At 38.2% G+C, this 20,189-nt stretch overlaps 1 pseudogene; it reads left to right on the plus strand.

The window, feature by feature from the left end:
- The window catches only part of LOC125849571 (nuclear pore complex protein NUP98A-like), a 29,375-nt pseudogene extending 9,412 nt beyond the window's left edge, over positions 1-19,963 (plus strand).
- The last annotated feature ends 226 nt before the right edge of the window (positions 19,964-20,189 follow it).

A 20,189-nucleotide genomic window follows, 5' to 3' on the forward strand; every position in this document is an offset into this window, starting at 1 on the left:
AGAACTTCAACAACACAACCAACAACTTCAACAACCAAAATAGATCTTTTCTTGGAATTAAAAACGAGTTGGTGTGTGGGGGTATGAACCAACCAACACTAAGGATCATAAAATCCCTCAATATACAATAGGTTTCAGCTCAAGAACACAACCAAATCATGTCCCACAACCAACAATAACTTCCACAACACAACTAACAACATCAACAACAACTAACAACTTCAACAACTTCAACAACAAATCCAATCTTTTCTCAATCATAAAAATGAGCTTGGTGTGTGGGGGAAAGGATCAACCCACACTAAAGAACTCACATACCTTGATAGGGATCACCCCCGACGAAATTCCACGACGGAAACTTGTTGATCTCTTCTTCACTCTCAAGAACCCTAGCTTTCTCTCTTTTAAAATGGAACAAAAATGATCCACAAACAGCCTAACACAACAATATAACCTCAAAAGAAATGATTTGTGAAAAGACCAAAATGCCCTTAAATTTCCGGAACGGACTCCCTGCCAACTGCCCAACTTTCAAAGATCATAACTCGCTCATACGAACTCGGAATCGAGTAAACTCAGTGGCGTTCGAAAGATCGTTCCAAGGGCTTTCTAAACATAACTGGAACTACTCTTGGATCATCCTGAGCTAGGAGTTATGACTGCTCAAAGTTGGCCAAAAACTCACTGATTTCCACACTTAGCCAAATTTCCAGATTCTGGACTGCCAAATTTCCAGATTTTAAATTTTTCCAAAAATGACTATTTCCAAATTCAAGCTTCTTCATATTCATTTTAAATTGTCGGATGTTACATCCCTATTCTTATTCAATTTGTTAAGACACTTTATAAAAATTTCTGTTATTTAATTTTGAGGTAAAATACTGATAATAATATTTGGCACAGCCTGGAATACAAAGCGTAATCACAAAATCAGGGGACAACCAAACACCATAACTTCCTTTCTCATTAGCAATCAATAGATTCAATGTGAACTTGTAAATAGTTTTTGCTAGTTATGTTTGAACTTATTATTAAAACTAGTGGGGGGTTGCTCGTGCTGCGCGCCACGCACGGGCCCAATATCTATTTTACTGTGATGAACTTTAATTTGTGAGTAAACCATGACACACTTGTCTTTGTAAAGGCTTTGCCCATTCGATTAGATTATGTTCCCCGTGGGGACAGTTTTTGTCCATCATTCGACGGCCTGTCAGCATTTTTAGAAGAAGAACCCCGAAACTGTATACGTCACTTCTGGCGGTTATAAGACCTACACATGAGAGGTGACAATCAGAAGGTGAGAAAAAAATTACTCCAGGCTATCAGAGCAGAAAGGGGAAGTTTCAAAGCTGAAACATTTAAACCAAAAGACGTAATTCTTGAATAGGGATAAATAACAGAACAATCCAAATAGCATTACACTTCCAATTTCTTTCAAAACACATAGTCTCGAGTATGAAAGACTTGCAAATTAGACATATAGACGACTATCAAGAACTGAAAAGAGGAGATAACTCTTAAGAGAAACATTACTGAAATATATATGCCAAACGCTCTGACAGAAACAAATTTGGGTGAGCAGGGCCATGTCCGTACAGAAACGGTTGGAGCAAATTGAAAATACAACAACAACATATATGAAGGTAGAGAGGTTGTTACCAATAGACGCTCAGTTCAAGTAAAGCATAACAACAATTAGGAGTAAATTGAAATTGTATATTACCTGTGGCCATTTACTCGGGAGCTCTAGCAGATACATGGCTTTTATGGTCAATTGGCCCATCCTTCGCCAATCCAAAATCAGAAAGCTTTGCATTGTAATTCTGTCAAACTTCTAGAAGACTAAATTTCAAAGTAGTTCCACATACAACATCAAGCAAAATGTCAGATTATTTGAAATCCCGATATATAACTTTAGCTTTTGGGCTATCCGGAGATTCATAACAGTGGTTGAAAACAAGTACTGCCTGTTCAGATGTACCAAAGGTTAACGATATGTACCATAAAAATCCTAATATGTACCATAAAATTTTTGATGCACTCCACTCAAAAGCTGCCAATGAATAGAATATAGTGCTGTATATTATTGCCTGTGAAAACACATACGGAAACTCAATAGCAACCTGCATAGAAAAGTGGAGCACTGTTAAGAATACCGAAGAAAAAAGAAGTTTTTTTTTAACTGTAAAGGAAACAGAAATAGGGGGACACCTGAGCAAATGCAAATGGTAAAGCTGAGTACATCCCTGCAGCTCTCTCTCGGTATGAAACAAATCTTTCAACGGAAACAAATGGTTGGACAACAGTGCTATTTGTAACTCCAATGAACAACACTGCAACGTACATGGATCCCATTGCATTGAATAAATCCTGCTGTGAATCCCTGTTGAGAGTAATATATCAATAGTTACAAACAATATGATCACGACAAAAGACTGTAAGGACCACAGGACAAGCCATGTTCGCATGAAAAACGGATATGTGAAGTACCAAAAGCCTGCTACTCAAATAAGCAGTTACGATTATCCAAGAATCATGAATCCACATGCACCTGAGTTTGTTCCAAGAAAAACACAGCCAACTACTGCTGCAAGTGAAGATTCAAAAGTGGCTATTGATGTTGATTCTTCCACATGGTTGAATAATTTTGTCACAATAGGATTTAAGGCGAAGAAGAAACAGGCGACAATTCCGAAAGCACAGAGCTTCCTCCTTCTTATGCAACTATGAGCCGGTGTGCTATTGATTTTCTGTACTTGGAAATATTATTTGATACTAAAGAATGTCAGTCCAGGTCCTGCTGAATAGGTGCCAGGTGACTGGTTGCTGTTAATAATTTCGGAAAACTTACAAGGTCTTAGAAATCAAGTGCACCCACAAATAAACAAGCATATGAAACACACTGCACTGCACCCACAAATAAACAAGTCGAACAAATTTAAGGAGCAGTAGAGACACACCTTCAACTAGAAAACAATAGGCTTCTTCCGATGTTGCTCACAAAGATTGTACAAATCTGTGGAAATCAAATACGTATATGAAGCACGGAGTAGAAGGTAAAATATACGCAACATCTAAACTTCTAACCATTCCCTCTAGCCTCTGAAGACTACATAACCTTCACTAGTGAAGACAAAGAGCGTCAGTCAATGTTCAATCTAAAATTATGTATACTGGATCTGAGGTAAATAGTACTGAACATTCAGAGGTCATGAAGAGAAACTTAAAGGTGTGTCATACTCGGTAGTTGAGTTATACATCTATAAATAAAATGCAACAGAAGTAACCTAAATTAAATATGACAATACCGAGCCAGGAGTCAATTTTCACATTGATTTAACATAATATAGATCATCCACTGGAGTGATGTGTGATGCTTAGTTTGAATAATTTGAGACAAGACGTCACCTATGTTGTGACCATGGAGGTTCCAGTAAGAGTGGTGAGACAGGTTAATCGGAGTGGCCTTGTTTAGTGATTTTGCCTCAAATTCGACACTAAGTTTATAAGGATCTTTCAATGCATAGGTACCAGAGACAAGGAATTAATGGACTGATTCATCAATTCATTCATACCTTTCTTGGAAAGGACACTAAGATTTACCCTCTTCGCCATCATAACTGTGGTAGGTTAGAGTTATGTGAGGACATGGACCATCTTGCACATATTTGTTGACTCGCTTACAATTCACAGACCCTTACATAATTCAGATGAAACATTGTGTGTAAGACCATTAAACAAATGTTATGGGACATGGACAATTCAACTTGTTACTTACATATCTTCAGACTGTTGCACCAAGTCCATGTCTTCAGCAGTGAACTGCTTTGGAATATGTATAGTCAGCATATGTTAAGACAAATCAGGAAAACTAAATAACCAATCCTTTTGTCATAGAAAACAAAAGTACGTACCTGTTCAAACATATTAGCAGCAGTTTCCAATTCATTCGGAATTCTGAATAGCCTATAGCCCTAATTGAGATAAATCCTCTACCTGAGCGAACAAAAGAGAGTGGAGTCGTAAGGACTAAGGACAGAACAGATAGAGAGAGAGAGAGAGAGAGAGAATCAAATAGCATTTAAATTGGAACTACCAGTAAACTAATAGTGAAAAGCAAAACAAGGAATCAATACATAATCATTTCTAAGCAAAGCTTGGGATCCAGAATGCTCCTTCTCAAGTAACTGATTGGTATACAGAATCAATAATTTGTTTATCACTTTCTACAGCACAAATTTGGACTCAACACTGAAAACAAATCCAACTAAAGGAAGATTTTCAACATGATGGAGGCCTGAATTTTCAGTATTCCAAGTCAAGTATCTATCAGGCGAATACTTTTAAACCAAATGAACAATACTGTAGAAATATGAGACTGTTAACTTTCGTTTCATGTTTCAACTCCTTGAACAAAATTTAAAAAATCATTGACCAACCACCACCTTGCACCAACGAAGAAGATGTGCTTTAAGTAATATCACACTTAAGATTTGGCTGCAGCGGACTAATATCACAAAAACAAGAAGCAAAGTCTCCAGAAGTTTTTTCTCATTACTAACATGGAGATTAATATAATGACACACTCTATCCTTCTCTTTCTTCAAATACTCTTCTACCTGTGTTAGCAAAGCATCTGTATCACAATTTAACCGGGCAACTTAAAGCAATAACCAACTGTTTATGGAGAAAATTATAAAAATGAGTTGTACCTTCAATGTATAATCTGAATAAGAATCTTCCATGATCCAACTTGAAGCTTTTCGAGTATCTCTAAGCATTGCATCTTCAAAGTCATTCACATAATACTCCATTTTCCCCTTCCAATTCCAACAAATACATCAAAAGAACGTTCTTTAATAAAGTTGTATCAATCTGCTTACCCTCACAATCTTTTTCAATCTGATATCAGCTAACTCTTAATCAGACCCTCATAAACTACCAAATAGTATCACAAGAATTGGGGTCAATAAACTAGTTTAGGTATAAAACTCGCAAAATGGTGATAGATTGAGATTTTTTAACCTATTCACTCTATACCAAAAAGACCTAAAATCACATGCACTAGTTGCAATGTTGATGGGTGCATATTTGATGAGTCCACAATTTGGACTCATTTAGGGTATTTTAATAGATTTAGTGTCCTTAAATGCATATTTTGTACCAATAACTGATGTAAATCCATGATTTTTAGGTATTTGGATTGAGGAACAAAGCATGGACACTAATGAGCAAAAAGGAACAAGGCAGCTTAAAGAACGAAGAAAACAGGGCTTGATGATCGCCTAACCCATTGGGCGAGTCGCCGAATGGCCATGATCTCGCCTAAAGTTCTAGTGTGCCAAGCCCTGAAGGAGAAAATCGAGTCGGCGATAGAAAGGAGCAGTCGACGAGTTGCCAAACGATTCCGCGATGCAGTGCTACATCACCCAAAGTCACATAACTTGAAGATGCTGAAGGCCAAAGCAAAAAGGCGATGGAATTGACCAAAGGGAGGATCGCAGAGTGGATCGGCGATCCCGACTTATTGTGTCGAATAGTCCTTCGCAGCATATTTTTGGCGACTATAAATACATTTTAAAATTCTTAGTTTAGTATCCAAGTTTTATTATTATTCAGTTTTCAAGTTTGGAACTTAGAACCGAGAGTATTGAGACAATATTTTCCTTAGCATTGAAGATTTGAAGATTTCTATTTTTGAGAAATTGAAAGTGGGTCTTTGAGATTTTTCAACCTTGACCTTTGTAAAGACGAAATTAATCGTACCCAGTTGATGGAAACACAATTTGGTAACGATTTCTATCTTTTTATGATGTCTAGCTAAAACCCCAATTCTTGGGGTGTGATTATGTGATTATGGATTGATTTAGGTGCTGGGTATTGTTTATTGATAGTTTAAAAGTGATTTCAATAAGTAATTGTGGTTTAATTTAAAGGGTTGTAGTTGCAAATGCAACTCTCTTCGTGTTTTTGGCTTACTCGAGAGAGAAGTTTTAAAACCAAGATTACTGATTTGATGGTCTGTGGGTATTGGGTTGTCATGGGTTCAGCTCGAGAGAGTGAATCCTAAACCTTTTTCTACACGTTTAGCTTGAGAGAGTGAATGGACTAAAGCGTAGGCTATTCTTAATTGTTGCTTATTGGTGTTCGAGAGAAACCAATTTGATTCGGGGTAAATTGTTCGAGAGAAAGTTTACCCCCACTAAAGTCTAGCTTAGTCACTGATTTACAGCTATTTACTATCAGTTGCAATCACCCATTTATCTACCTTAGCCCATAATCCAATCATATCCCAAGAACCCGTCTCTTTACTTGTTTATTCGTGTTATTTATTGCTGCTGTAGTTGATAATTACAATCAAAACCCCCCATATTTTACACTTGTGTCACCCTTAATTTGAAATATGCTTTTATTCGTAAATGTCTTTACCTATGATTGACTTGAACATATTTGCACTTGGCTCCTGAATCTTAAGCACGTACCACTCCCTGTGGGATTCGACCCCAACTCACTTAGTTGGGTTATATTACTGACTAACGATCGTTGGCACTTAGAATTGAAAGAAGTGTCCTGATACGTGAAATCAAAATGGCACCGCTGCTGGGGAGTGGTGTTGGTTAAGATTCTTTAGTTAAGTTGAATTTTGTTCTTGTTAGTCATAGTTGAATTTACTTAATTTTAGTTTTGTTTTGCTTGTTTGTGTTTTGAAACAGGAAGTATGAGTGTGAACGACAACAATGGCAGCAAAGTAGGTCATCAAGATGACATCGGTAACCTTAACGATGTCAACGAGCCTAATGCTAATGACCCCTATCTTATGGGTGCTATTGGTGCCATTCGCTTGCCCCCAGCCGAAGGGAATGCGGTGTTCCACATCACAAGTTCTATGTTCCAACTCTCGGTGGTTTGGCTCATGAGGATCCCCATGAGCATATTAGAAACTTTGTGGATGTATGCAGACCATTCTCCTTCAAGAACATATCCCAAGAGCAGGTCCGGTTGAGATTGTTCCCGTTCTCTTTAATGGGAGAAACATGTAAGTGGCTGGCCAAATTGCCACGTGAATCAATCACTTCGTGGGAGGAGTTAGTCACCATATTTCAAGTGCGATTTTTCCCTTCTTCGAAGATGATGACTTTTCGGGACAACATTTAGAGTTTCAAACATCTAGAGGGTGAGCCAATTCATGAAACTTGGCTACGATTCAAGAAGTTGGTTCTCCAATGTCCACCTCATGGCTTGCCTAACAACGTGTTGCTGCGGTATTTTAACAGGAGCCTTGATTCAGTAAACAAGGGTATTGCTGACCAACTTTCTCTAGGAGGTTTGATACAATAACCTTATGTGATAGCGGCTCAGCTCTTGGATGGCATTACCACAATCAATTGGGCATGGTACACCCGCGAAGATCAGGTCTCCTCTCTCACATTCAAATTGACCAAAGAGCAAATGGAGAAAGACCACGAGTGGGACCAGAACATGACCAAGATCATGACACAACTTGACATTTTGTCCAAAAATGTCATGGGAGCTGGTGCTCGGAGTGTCAATGCCGTGGGTGTCGGGTGTGCTAATCCCAATGAGGCAAAGTTTGAGGCTTTGTACAGCGAAGAGGTGAATTTTCTAGCCAAACAAGGTGGTGGTTATCGTTCAAACTACCCGAGGCAGGGTGGTAACCAAGGTTGGAATAGAGATGAAGGTTGGAAGGATCATGATCGAGAATGGAGGGATCGAAATCTCAATTGGAAGGATGGAGAAAAGGATATGTATGTGCCTCCCCATGAGCACCAAAAGCCAAAGGATTCGGAAGGTGGCCGGTCGGAGGATATGCTTTCTCGTATCCTCAACAAAGTTGAGGGGTCAGATAAGATTTTGAAAGAAATGAAAGAAGATGTGTCGACCCTTAGCCAGACTGTTACCTCCCATTCTGTTTCGACCAAGCAGTTGGAGACCCAAATGGGTCATATCTTGTCTTATTTAAACTCAAGACGGCAAGAGGGGTTGCCTAGTGATACTATGGCCAACCCTAAGAATGAGGTTTGAGTGTGAACTTACGTCATGCCACAACGTTAACTAAGGCGCTACTTGAGAGGCAACCCAAGTTTTATTTTCTTTCTTTTTTAGTTTGAAATAATGGTGTGTTGATTGTGCAGATCAAAATGTGAAAGGTGTTTGAAAAGTGCAGGTTGGCGAGCTAAAAGTCCTGTCGGCGCATCACCGAAGAGGTCGACGAGCCCGATTTGAACCGCCATTTGACTCAAGATATTTACAAATTGGAGTTTGTAAAACTCGGCGAGCCCATGAGCTGATTGGTGAATCGCCAATCGGGTCGGCGACCACAAACTAGTCCGCCGTTTGGAACCCTACAATAACTGAAGGTCTTGTAAAACTCGGCGAGGTAAGTGCCCACTCAGCGTGTCACCGAGTGGGTCGGCGAGCAAAACTAATGTCACCGAATGGGCAAGAACTGGACTGTTTTTAAAGGCCGAAGGTTTAAACTTTCAAACTCTTTCACCTTCTCTCACTTTTGAACTTCCCAAACTCACACCCGCACTTTAGTATTTAATATTTTTGCATTTTTACCGCATTTTTGTCGTCAGATTTGTGTTCTGAGTGGATTACTTTACCGTCTAGCATTTCAATTTGTTTAATCGACATCTAAGGTTGGTTTTTCGAATCCCGAATTTTAATTTAGCAATTTTGTACTCATTTACAATGATCTTATCTTAGTGATGTGTGCTGGACCTCTCTGATCGTAATTATATATGTGTGTGCTTGTGTTAACTTTAATATCGTGCCATAAATGCATGTAATGCTTAATTTCTGTGATTTTGTGACTTAAAATTGGTTTAAATTTGTGGGGTTGTGCTTGCTTGTTGTTGGGTTTAGTTGGGTGAAGTCTAAGTAGCCCATATTTGTGCCAAATGACGTATTTTGCCCAATGATGGAGAGGTTGACGTCATTCTTAAGGGCAAAAGTCGTCAAATGGCCAAATTTGGCCAAACTGGGAGAATTCTGAGTATCTCGGGGGTATGGGTGTAATAGGTCTTAGTTTAATTTGATAAGTGCATGTTTTGATTTTGTTTTCGGGGGCTGCGGGGTTGAATTTGAGAAGTTAGGTTGAAAGTAGGCACGTTAGGTCGTTTGGCGGTTCGCCGAAGTTCCCCATATCGCCTTTAATTTCATGTTAAATGTGAAGTTTGGTTCTGTAACTTTCGACGAGAAGCCTGAGGTTGTCGAATGGACTCGGCGACTCGCCGAAAGTCCTTTTTGATCGCCCTTTGTCTGCACCTCTGACCTTTAATTGCATTGTAACTTTCGGCGGGCTATTCCTTGCTCACTGAAAGCTGTCGGTGATTCGCTGAAAGGCCTTCCTATAGCCGACATGCCAAATTCTTCTAAGATCTTTGTGCCAATCCTTTCGGCGAGCCCGATCTTGCTCGCCAAAGAGATTCGGCAAGTCTGTCTGCAATTGTGTTCTGTGCTTTTGTTTGAATTGTTTCTAACTCTTTTCCTGATGTTTTTGCAGATATGGTCAGGACTAACCTAGACATGCCACCCCGCAAAAGAGCACGGGGTATTGTGATAAGTGAAGGGGGAGCAAATCCTCATAAAAAGGGCAGAACAGAGCTTCCAACGTGAGGCAAAGGCAAAGGCAAAGGCAAAGGCAAAGGCAAAAGGCCTGCATCTGAGGTTCCTGAGCACAACAGGGAGATAGTGTCTGCTGACTCCCGGGCTGCATTATCGGAGCCGAAGGACGATCAACCCCTACAGTCCCGGTAGATAGAGCTTCGTGCTAGAGCTCGTCCTGACCCATCTAGGGTCCCGGCTGCTGTCACTTCCCCTGCAGCTGATACAGTGCCATCTTTGGCACCTCTTGTGGCTCCAGTGCCACCTGTGGTTCCTCCTCCCCGACTCCTTAATAGATTGGAAACAGATGGGTTGCAAACTATTTTGGAAGAAAAGTTATCTACAGAGGGCCTTGAGGGCAAATACTCTTATGTGAGGGACACCCTCCATTACCACCGATTTGAGCAGTTCCCCAGGCCCCGAGGCCCCTATATTCCTCTATGGGTCCGGGAGTTCTATTCAGCATATGGTGAATTAGTTCCAAAGAGCAAGAAGAAGGCTAGCGAGTTCAGACCGGTTAAGTCGGTCATGGTCCGGGGTAAAGAAGTTGGATGCAATAGCGAGTACATCAATACTGTACTTGACAGGGGTCTTGGAGCTACGGAGGAATATGAGGGTTTGCCGGTTACTCAGTCCTTGGACGACTTGAAGGGCTGGTTGGCTCCATTGATTTTCGATACCACCCCGAGGTGGATCGAGGCAGGGGTCCCCATAGAGAAAGGGATTTGAGCATTGCTGCTCGGTTCTGGTTTGGCTTCATTAGCAGCACCATAATGCCATCCCAAAACGAGTCCATTCTGCGCCACCCTAAGGCAGCCTGCCTTGGAGCTATCATATCCCGGAGGAGCATCGATTTGGGACTCCTCATAGAGCAAGAGATGACCATGAGGGTCAAGCAGATGGGATAAAGAAAGGTCGCAATTTCATCAAATTTCTTCCAAGAAAAGGGCTAAGGCTCAAAGGGTGTTCAAGAGAAGTTCAAATACTCACCAGGTAGGCCACAAAAGAGGTATAATGTCAAATTGTGACCTTTCTTTATCCCACATCGTTGCCTAAGATCATCTAAAGGTCACATTTGCTTTCTGTCATAAATTATATAAAAGAAACGTTGAGGTCTATAAAATTGGTGTAGCACTTCTATTGTGGTGTTGTACATCTAAGCTGTTGCTACTCTTGCAGACTCTGTTCTTTGGTCCTCTGCAGCCTGAAATGACTCCTAAAGCTGGAGCAACACTTCCAACAACCAACGCTTCTCACTCGTCAACAGGTACACTTAGTGCAGTATGTCTTGCTCTTTTTCAAGTTGATAGTATGTTGGATTATAATCCATTGTAACTAATCCTCCCGGCACCTCTTTCCTGATAGAAGGTGCTAGTTGCTTAGAAATTGGACTAGGAGTTGATCAGCAGCCAAGTATCAATGGCCAAAAATGAGTATCAAATTTAACTATCTATTGTTTTACTTTACTACATGTGTTATAAAATGCCTAATTTTGAGTTCTAGCCTTTCCTGGCATTCTTTTTATTTCCGTGGCCTCAGTTATTATTCCAGTCCCTTTTTTACCCGATCATTTTATTCTTCTTTTTTTTGCCTCCGTGATCCTTCTATATCTACTTTCTTATGCACCAGCTATACCTTGACATATTTTTACTTTCCGAATGAAGCCATCACTAATTATGCCTCCTGGTGAAACACAACCTTCAGTCCAAATCTCAACTGAGCACCCGAATCTGGCAACATCCATCCAATATTGAATTTCTAATTTACTCACATTTCTGAACAACTAATTATGATTAATGTTGCTCCTGGATGTGTTCACTGGTCTCAAACCAAGTAGCTTACTCACTAGCAGTTACTTGATGTACTGGGAATTGGGATGTCTCATTACTATTGCTATAAATGTTATGCACCTTGAAAGACAGATTTCTTTATAACCTTTATTATGTTGTTATTGTTGATGCTTTCCTGTCAAGATAAATGTAACTGTGTCTAGTTGCTGGCCTAGAAAGATTATCATTTGTTATCAATTTGAGTATATATATCTAAGGATATAAAAGTTGACTTGCTATTTAATTGCATAATTCCCTTGTCTGTGAAAAGTCTAGGGATGCATGACGGAGACAAAGTTGGTGATAAGCCCAAGTTAGTGCCTGAAGAGATGCATTATGATAATTGTGTTGATGATTATGACGTGGATGGCATAATGCTGAAGCTCCAATGTGCTGATTACTATACAGTTCCTCCTATGGAGGAGTTACTATCAAAGGAGAAGGAAGAAGCTGGTTTTTGTTGCCACGTGAAGGACTTGGTGGTAGGAAGACATGGGTATGGAATCATAAAGTCTTGGGAAAAACAGATGTCGGGAAGCTTGATCTTGATTCTGCTGTCCAGTTCAATCATCGTGAGGTGATCATTTATATGGATGAGAGCAAGAAGCCTCCAGTTGGACAAGGCCTCAACAAGCCAGCTGAGATGACTCTCCTTAATGTCAGATGCATCTACAAATCGAATGGGAAGGAGTACAAAGATGGACCAATGGTCAACAAGTACAGAGATACGCTTATTAAGAAAATAGTATAGCGAATGCAGAATTTGTTTCTTATGATCTAAGTGGAAATTTAAGGTGCACACTTCTAATTGTGAGCTCAAATTTTCTTGGCATAACCAAATGTTTGAATTGTAAACATGTCCTCCAACTGATATATTTTTACAATTTGCTCACTTTGGTTCCCATTGATCCAAGTATTCATCGCTTCAAAGTTTTATATAGATTTACTTCTTTTGTGCTTATAGTCACATTACAGATTTTAGACATCCAAGTATAGAAATACTGAAAGCTCATCTGTCACATGTGTTAGTTTTCATGTATTTTCTGTCTTATATGGAATGTGGAGTAGTCTTTCAAACATGAACTTTCAAATAATTTTCTAAAGATGTGATAGGCCAATAAATTAGTAATTAGTATTTTTTTTAATATGTACTATATCCCTCTTATATGATAAGATTATTTCTTCGTCCTGTTTTGTAAATTTAAAATTTTGGTTTTTTTTTTTTTAGTATAGAAACTTATAGGATTTTATGTGGTTCGCAACAATATCTCAAATAATGTTATAAAGTTTTATTGCAGAAAAAGATATCTTTTTTATACAAACAAAATAGTGAAGCAAGAATAAGAAACTCAATTGATGATTACCAAATAGATCTACTAATTGAAATTAGTCGTTGAATCAAAGAAGTTCAAAAAAATATATTCAAGTGTGAGAAGGATCAATTATATATATATCCCTAAACCTTTGTTTTAGAAGGATCAAATTTGGATGCATGATTTAAAAAAGAATTAGAAAAAATAACTTCAAATTAATTTCTTCACTTTCGTTAGATGAAAAAGTATTCTAGGTCATTTGTGTAACGATGGAGTTATAAGCGAGCAAATTTTTAACGAGGATATATCAATTTTAAATCGCAAAGTTGAGGAATATACCACACCATTTTTCCTATTTTTTAAATAATCTTTTAAGTTAAATTTGAGATTTTCTTCTTCCTGCATAATGTATTGTTTAGATTTAAAATTATTTTATCAGTGACGTACAAATTAAAATAAATAAAATAATATATATTGGGTTTGAGCTTTTGTATTTAGCTTATTAATAATTGAGAGAAAGAAAACGTATTTTTAATTAATATATGAGAAGGATATTAGCTTAAACAATAAGCTGAAAAGGATATTAGCTTAAACCCCAAGCAATACGCTTACGGTTTGATATCCTTATGCAACCTTTCCTCTTCTCTATATATATTCCAAACATTGACAATCAAAAAGGACTCTTCTTCTTTGTTTTCTCTGTCTCAAAACATGTCGCTATTCACCGCTACAAGTAAGTAAAATTTCATTCTTTAGGCCTTTTGATGCACTGTATCCTGTGTTTATGAGTTTTCGTAAATTTTCTTTGATTACTTACATGTTGGTTGCGGTTACGTGATAGTTTATGTGGTCGGTCCAATCTCCATATACATTATTCTTGAGAATTTGTTCTCATATACATTGACAACACACTTTTCAATTTTTCCACTTTCTTGCATTCTTGAATCTTGATAGCTAATTCTGGGAATGTTGCTCTCTTCTTTCTTCTTCTTCCTTTTTCTTGGTTCCTTGTTTATGCTTTCTCTGTGGGTCTTCCATATTGGTTCTTAGTTAGTTGATAAATAGTTTATATACTGATTCTTGAAACTGTATTGACAGCACAAGTTTTAATTTCTCCACTTTCTTGCATTCTTGAATCTTGATAACTTAATCTGGGAATGTTGCTCTCTTCTTCTTCCTTTTTCTTGGTTCCCTATTTATGCTTTCTTTGTGGTTCTTGCATATTAGTTCTTGTTAGTTGATATATTGTTTATGTCGTTTAATTTCCAGTTCTCTAAATTCATTATATATCTGTTTCTATATATTGACAACAATTTTATCCCAAGAGTACGTTCTTGGTATTAGTTAGTACACATAGACTACGTACCAGGTTGATACATTACTACATAAGCATATGAATCAATGTAGTTGAAATCAGGTTCAACAATCCATGTAACGTGGATCCAAGAAAAGAGGCATGACGTAGATTACGATTCTTGATAACAAGAATCTGTTTTCATAAAAGGAGAGAGAGATCATATTTACTTTTTTAGAGAAGCAAGGCGGCTTTGGAATTGGTCGAAAAGCTAAATTTGCTCCTTGTGGAAGTAGCTATGCTTATTGAGCTCTACTCTTCTAAAAAAAATGTTAGTAATAACTGCAATACCTCAGTAGTGAGATTTCTTATGGTGGGTAGTGTTATTGCTTACAATTTCTAAAACCGATCTTGTGCCAGCTATTCATGCTTGTAGTTGTTTTTAATTAGTGACTAGAAAATCAATTCAATTTGCCTTCCTAACTGCAGGACCATTAGACTTTAATGCAGCAACGAATGCTACATCTGGTCAAACACAAAACGTATCTATGGGCTCGTCCACTTTACCAGCATTTGGAAAGAAATATGACTTTAATAGTGTGGCCAATGAACCTCTAGTGTGGTCCAGGGATGTCAATGTCTCAGACTCCACCATACTTGGATATCCAAGAGGTCCTGCATTTGGTGTTTCAAGCAACTCACACTATGGCACCCCAAGACTTGATTCATACTCCTTTGGCCAACCAGCAGTATCCATGTCAGGGAGCAAAGGTTAACTTTATTGTCCATTTTCTCATGTATTGGAGCAGATTCGAGGGAGAATTTTGTTCTGTAATCTATATGCTCTATATTAATCTGAAATCCCTGTTGAGCTTTATTAAATACTACTAAGTACTATTTATTTCTACTTCAAATTTTTTGATATCTTAAGTGTTCAATCTTGATCAAATTTGCAAACCAGGAAAAGAAAGTACACCTTTTTTCAAGAGCTCTGGTTTTGGAAAGTCAACATTTGGCATTAATCAAAAAGGAAGTAGAACAGCATCATATACTGCAACTCCTGATAACGATATCACAGGAACCCGAATTCAATCCATTTGTGGAATGCCGACTTATAAAGATAAAAGCCAGGAGGAGTTGAGGTTTGAGGACTACCAGTCAGGTGATAAAGGTATACTTAACTTGTTCTCCTATGTGGATTCAGATTAAGCTTCTTCAAATATGTTATTGCTACCTTTATATGTGCATATCTTCCTGCGGTTATGTTAATTTTAAACAAATTCTTTGGTCTCTATCCAAATACACTCAGAAGAAAGACCACTTAAGCTATTGTATGGGAATGATCTACAGACACTCTTTGAATATGTTATCCCCATGATTTCTCTACCAAATGGATTAAGTACAGCTTTCTTTCTCGCCTGTGGTCCAGGTGAGGAATGACATATATAGATGCTACATTTAATACTGCCAATTTCATGAAAGGAGAGATATCATATTTGCTTTTCTAGAGCAGAGAAGCGGCTTTGGAATTGGTTGAAAAGCTAAGTCTTCAACTTGTGAAAGTAGCTATGCACATTGAGCTGTACTCTTCTCCAAAAATGTTAGTAATAACTGCAATATCTCAGTGGGATTTCTTATGGTGGGTAATGTTATTGTTTCTATTTATGGAACCAATCTCGTGCCAGCTATTGATGCCTTGTAGTTGTCTTTAATTGGTGATTAGCAAATCAATTCAATCTGCTTTCCTAACTGCAGGAACATTAGCCTTTAATGCAGCAACGAATGCTATATCTGGTCTATCACAAAACATATATCCGGGCTCATCCACTTCACAGACATTTGGAAAGAAATATGATGTTAACAGCGTGGCCAATGAACCTCTGTTGTGGCCCAGAGATTCCAATGTCGCAGACTTCTGTGCATTTGGACCTCTAAAAGCTTCTTCATTTGGTGTTTCAAGCAACTCACACTTTGGCACCCCAAGTTTTAATTCCTATTCCTTTGGCCAACCAGCTGTATCGATGTAAGGGATCAAAGGTTTGCTTTATTGTCCATTTTCTCATGTATTGGAGCAGATTATTCAACAGTTTGAGGGAGAGTTTTGTTCTGTAATCTAGATGATCCGATTGATATAAGATTATATACCGTTCAATGTGCTATTATATGCTCTATATATTGATCTGAAATCCATGTTAAGCTTTTCTTAAATAGTACTAAGTACCATTGATTCCTACTTTATATTTTTGAATATCCTGAGTGTTCAATCTTTAGATCAAACTTTCTAACCAGGAAAAGAAAGTACTTTGCTCCAGAGCTCTGGTTATGGAAAGTCCGTATTTGGTATTAATCAGAAAGGAAGTAGAATAGCATCATACATTGCAACTTCAGATATAGATAACATATTTCTCGATGGTGGAGGAATTCAATCCATTTGTGGAATGCAGACTTACCAACATAAAAGCCAGGAGGAGTTGAGGTTTGAGGACTACCAGTTAGGCGATAAAGGTATCCTTAATTTGTTTTCTTATCTGTAGATTACAAAGAAATCTACCTTGTATTTCATTAACTTATTATACTTCATGGGTGAATTTGCAGGTCAGAAATGTGGTTCTTCATTTGGTGTTTCCGGCACACAGGGGTTTGGTGTCATCGACAAAACGAGGCCTTTCATATCACCAGTATTTAACCAATCAACTGTTAATCAACCTGTTTATTCCCATTTTCCAAGTACATTTGCAGTGGAAAGAGCGGGGATTGACTCTCTATCAAATGAAAATTCTACCCCATTTTCGAAGCTACAGCAGCAGTCCATTTCCCATATATTCCCCCCAAACACATCATTGTTAAACTCTTGTGGCACTGGAAGTAGAGTGCAATCTACTGCCTCAAATGTTTCTTTTTCTCCGTGGATCCATTCAAGTCCGTTTGCACCTTTTAATCCAGCTTCCAGTTCTTCCACTATCTCCACCTTTTCTCCATCAAGGAATCCGTAGTCTTTATCAACATCTACCTCTCTATCTCCATGTTCAGTTTCACCTTCTATATATCCTTTGTTAGCAAAACCATCAGGCCCTGATTTTGATCAAAAGAACTATGTTCCTCCCACACCTGTTTTAACTACAGGTGGCGCTCCACAATCCACATTTTGCTTGAACTGCCTAAAGCAGTCACAGCCTACTCCACCAGGACTTTCTAATGTTTCAAGCACTCCGCTTGCGACGAGTCAAAATACTGTAAGTGTTTCTGAACTGATATCCAATTAGATCTTATTTATATATCTCTGCCATTTGCTTTCTGTCATAAATAATATAAACGGCACCTTGTGGTCTATAAAATCGGTGAAGCTCTTCTATTGTGGTGTTGTACATCTAAGCTGTTGCTACTCTTGCAGCCTCTGTTCTCTGTTCCTCTGCAGCCAGAAATGACTCCTAAAGTTGGAGCAACACTTCCAACAACTAAGTCTTCTCACCCATCAACAGGTACACTTAGTGCAGTATGTCTTGCTCTTTTTGATGTTGATAGTATGTTGGATTGTAAACAATGTAGCTAATCCTCCCGGCCCCTGTTTCCTGTAAGAAGGTGCTAGTTGCTCAGAAATTGGACAAGGAGTTGGTCAGCAGCCAAGTGTCAATGGCCAACAGTGAGTATCAAACTTAACTATCTATTGTTTTACTTTACTTTGTGTGTTATTGAATGCCTAATTTTGACTTCTACACTTTCCTCGCATTCTTTTTATTTTTGTTGCCTCAGTTATTACTCCACAGTCCCGTTTTAATCTGATCGTTTTCTTCTTTTGTGTCTCTTCTTTTTCTTGCCTCCAAAATCTTTCTTTTTGTACTTTCCCATGCACCAGCTATACCTTAACATATTCTCAGGTCTTACTTTCCGAGAATCATGGAAGTCAAGCCATCACCAATTATGCCTCCTGCTGAAACACAACCTTCAGTCCAAATCTCAGTTGAGCACCCGTATTTGGAAACATCCATCCAGTATGGAATTTCTAGTTTACCTGTAAGTTTCACATTTCTGAACAAGTAATATAATTAATGTTGCTCCTGGATGTGTTCATTGGTCTCAAGCCAAGTAATCATACTCACTAGTAGTTACATGATGTACTGGGATACCTCATTACAATTGATGTAATGCTATGCACCTTGAAATACAGATTTATTTATTACCTTTATTATGTTGTAATTGTGGATGCTTTCCTGTCAAAGTAGATGTAACTGCGTCTAGTTGCTGGACTTTGGCTTTATATTTGTTTGGTTTTACTGCATCAAGTAGGTTTATATAAATAAATTTCAGTATTTCTCCAATCAGATATAAACATCAATATAGTTGTCCAAATTTCCAAACAAACTCTTCAAAGTATCAGGCATGATTATGTTTTTATTAGATTCACTATATTGGTTATGCTTAAGGTGAAAACAACAGTTGTAGGCTATTATGAAAAATTATACTTTTGTTGGTTGCAGGTTTCTAACAACCCTGCACCGTTGATAATTCGACATTCATCTCTAAGTCAGCATAGGTTGCCACCTCAGGAATACAAACCTACAAGTGATAAACCAAAGGTGAGAAGTATAATTTTATGCGAGACATGGTTAGTAGTTCCTGGGCATGCTTTAATTTGGTTGATGGACCAAAAGTTTAAGTTGCAATCATATGCAAAGATTGCAAGTACGGGTATCCTTTCGGTGAAAAAATACAGGACAAAGTCCATATTTTCCTCTAATCCAAGTTAAACACTGGAAGATTTAACAGGACTATAACATTTGTTTATGTAGATACTGTTTGTCATGGATAAAGAAAACGCTTCTGGTGTACTACGGACAGAAGTCATCATCATTCCAAGGGACCGGGTTCGTCCTACCGCAGAATCTCCACTGGGGGCTGATTCATCTATGGACAGTAAGCTTTCTTTTTTGATAAACATATGCAAGCATGCCTTTCTTTCATTGATTGGTTAAGCTGGATTCTATTAGATGCATAAGTCAATTATCATAGTTACATGTAATGTTTTAGTTGATTACTTAATATCTAGTACCATTTTATGTCTGCTCCATCAAGATCCCATTTCGTTAAAGCTCAAAGCCTGGAATCTCTAATAGTGCAAAATTAAAACCAAGTAACTTCATGGATTGGTGATTCGTTTACAAGACTTTGGACACTAGAAAAATCATCATTTGTTATCTATTTGAGTATATCCAAGGATATAAAATTTAACTTGCTACTTTACAAGTTCCAAGAATTAAGAACCAAACTAACCAAGTTTGCTATTTAATTGTGTAATAATTCCCTTTTCTGTTTAAAATGTAGGGATGCATGACGGAGACAAAGTTGGTGACAAGCCCAAGTTAGAGCCTGAAGAGATGCATCATGATAAGGATGTGGATGGCATTATGCCAAAGCTTCAACGTGCTGATTACTACACCGTTCCTCCTATGGAGGAGTTGCTATCCAAGGAGAAGGAAGAAGCTGATTTCTGTTGCCACGTGAAGGACTTTGTGGTAGGAAGACATGGGTATGGAAGCATCAAGTTCTTGGGAGAAACAGATGTCCGGAAGCTTGACCTTGATTCTGCTGTCCAGTTCAATCATCGTGAGGTGGTCATCCATATGGATGAGAGCAAGAAGCCTCCAGTTGGACAAGGCCTCAACAAGCCAGCTGAGATAACTCTCCTTAATGTCAGATGCATCAACAAATCGACTGGTAAGGAGTACAGAGATGGACCAATGGTCAACAAGTACAGAGATATGCTTATTAAGAAAGCAGTAGAGCTTGATGCAGAATTTGTTTCTTATGATCCAGTGGAAATTTAGGGTGTCACACTTGTAATCGTGAGTTCAAATTTTCTTGGTTGGTTTTGTGACATAACCAAATATTTGAATTGTAAAGATGTCTTCCTGCTGATACTTTTTGACAATTGGCTCACTTTGATTTAGTCCCACTTTTTTATGCACCCCGTCAATCCAAAGTTGTTATTACTGAATTTCTTTCAAAGTTTACTCATATTGTGCATCTCTTGCAAAGTTTTCTGGTTTGAGCTCTCGGTTGTGGTAAGTTATATCTCCTCCAAGTAACCTTTCTTATTGTACTTGTTTGTGGGTAAATAGTTATAAT

This window comes from Solanum stenotomum, chromosome 12 (genome assembly GCF_019186545.1).
Source record: "Solanum stenotomum isolate F172 chromosome 12, ASM1918654v1, whole genome shotgun sequence".
Lineage (NCBI taxonomy): Eukaryota > Viridiplantae > Streptophyta > Magnoliopsida > Solanales > Solanaceae > Solanum > Solanum stenotomum.